The 2500-nt window shown below is 43.0% G+C and overlaps 1 protein-coding gene across 1 annotated transcript in view; it reads left to right on the top strand.

The window, feature by feature from the left end:
* Nucleotides 1-2500, top strand: part of LOC125047956 (protein spaetzle 3-like) — a 42854-nt gene that overhangs the window by 8446 nt on the left and 31908 nt on the right. The window lies entirely within an intron of this gene.

Below are 2500 nucleotides of genomic sequence, written 5' to 3'. Positions count from 1 at the left end.
TATCTCTCCAGTTCTTCTTATTCTTCTTTCCCTATTTCTCATTTTTATTCTCTCCCATTTTCTCATATTCTTGTTCTTCTTCCCCGATTTCTCATATTCTAATTATCTCCCTATTTCTTTTCCTATTTCCTTATTCTGCTTTATCTATTTATCTTATTCTTATTCTTTCCCTATCTCTCATAGTCTCGTTCTTCTCCCCCCTTATCTCTCTTCCTCTTTTCTTCCTCATTTCCATCCATGACCGTGATATATCTATTTTTTCGGGATCGTTAAGTGATATTTCGCTCTGTCTCGACCTCATATATTCTCATTTTTACCCATGATTTGCATTTTCTTATTTGGCGAAGATGATGCAAGCTAAAATTTTGGCGAAGATAAAACGCCACTAAAAACTGCATGAGCACCATTTTCATTGTTCAGAATCGATTTACTTTTCCGATTTGATCTGGAGGACAACGGGCTTATGAGAGAATGAGGGAGATAGTGTTGATGGGTTTGTCTGCACTCACAAGAAAAAGATAAAGACGAAGAAAGAAAGAAAGAAAAGAAGAAGAAGAAGAAGAAAGAGATATATATGTATTAAAATGGCAACTTTTTAAGCAAAGGTGTGGTAATTATGATAAGAACTGTCCACTGCCTCGCTTTCTCACTTTTACACTGTATCTCTCTTCTCTCTCTCTCTCTCTCTCTCTCTCTCTCTCTCTCTCTCTCTCTCTCTCTCTCTCTCTCTCTCTCTCTCTCTCTATCTATCTATCTATCTATCTATCTATCTATCTATCTCTATCTCTCTCTACCTTACATACCTTTATATTTGTCCATCTATCTCGCAATCTTTATGTCTCTCTCTCTCTTCTTCAACTTATATCTCTCCCTCTATCTAACCATCTCTATCTCTCTATCTATCTACCTATCTGCCCATCTGTATCTCTCTATATCTATCAATCCATCTCTTTTCTCTATATATCTATCCATCTCTCTTTCTCTCCATACATACATATATATATATGTATATATATATATATATATATATATATATATATATATATATATATATATATATATCCCAACCTCCCTCTCCTCTCTCCCTTCTCTCCTTATCTTCCTCCCCCCTCTCTACTGACCCCCATTTGCCCTACCTCCCTCCCTCCCTCCCTCCCCAACCCCCCCTCCCCAACCCCCTCCCTCCATCCATCCTTCCCTCCCTCCTCCCTCCCTCCCTCCCTCCCTCCCTCCCTCCCTCCCTACCCTGCACTTCACTTAAGCGGAGGATCTTCAGGAGGATTGAAGTCCTATGACCTTTGAGACATCCTGCTCCTTGGACCAGGTGAACCAGCCGCCTCCCACGAGTGCCGACCACTTCTTCATGCACTTACGGGCGTGGAGGGGTGGGCGTGCGAGTGTTGGTGGGGAGAGGGGGGGAGGGGAGGAGTGAGGGAGTGGGGGGGAGGGAGAGTGAGGGGGGAGGAAGAGAGAGAGAGAGGGAGATGGAGAGGGAGAGTGAGAGGGGAGGGGGTGGGCGTGCGTGTGTTGGGGGGGGAAGAGGGGGGAGGGGAGGAGTGAGGGAGGGGGGACGAGGGGGGAGGGGGGAAGGAAGGGAGGGAGGGAGAGGGAGAGGGAGAGTGAGCGGGGAGAGAGAGAGGGAGAGGGGGGAGGAAGGGAGTGAGGAAGGGGAGAGGGAGGGAGGGAGGGCGGGGGAAGAGAAGGAATGGGGAGGAGAGAGAGAAGATATATATATAGAGAGAGAGAGTCAGACAGACGGAGAAAGAGAGAGAGAGAGAGAGAGAGAGACAGAGACAGAGAACTTAAAACAATACACAACATCGTGGGTGTTATGTAAATGACGCAACAGAGTGACCACACATATCCCACGTTCCTTTGAAACTATCTTTATCTCTATCCACACTTCTCTTTCTCTCTCCCTCTCTCTCTCTCTCTCTCTCTCTCTCTCTCTCTCTCTCTCTCTCTCTCTCTCTCTCTCTCTCTCTCTCTCTCTCTCTCTCTCTCTCTCTCTCTCTCTCTCTCTCTCTCTCTCTCTCTCTCTCTCTCTCCTCTATTTTCTTATGATACGAAGAAAATATTCCCACAAGAATCCACCGGCAGGTCGATAGAATCATACTTGCAGAGACTTTATCCAAACATTATTAAGACTTCTTAAAACAATACACTTTACCTATCAGTAAAAAAAAAAAAAAAAAAAAAAAAAATAAGTCACTTATTCATTATCTTATTTTTGTTTTGGTCTCATTTGGTTATCTCTTTTGTCTTCTCGTTCTCTTTTACTTTTTGTTCTCGTTTATTTGTCATTTGTCTTCTTCCTTTTTATTGTCTTCTTCTTTGCCTTTGTTTTGCTGTTTTATGTTTTTTCCGTTCGTCAGCGGGACTTTTGTTTATCTTTTTCTTCATCTCTTTCTTCATCTTCTTCTTCTTCTTCTCCTTCTTTTTTCTTTTTCTTTCCTTTCTCTTCTTCTTTGACTTTCGTCAGCAGGACGTTTATTTATCT

The sequence above is a fragment of the Penaeus chinensis genome, chromosome 42 (genome assembly GCF_019202785.1).
Source record: "Penaeus chinensis breed Huanghai No. 1 chromosome 42, ASM1920278v2, whole genome shotgun sequence".
Taxonomy (NCBI): domain Eukaryota; kingdom Metazoa; phylum Arthropoda; class Malacostraca; order Decapoda; family Penaeidae; genus Penaeus; species Penaeus chinensis.
This window is presented reverse-complemented; position numbering and strand designations above follow the sequence as displayed.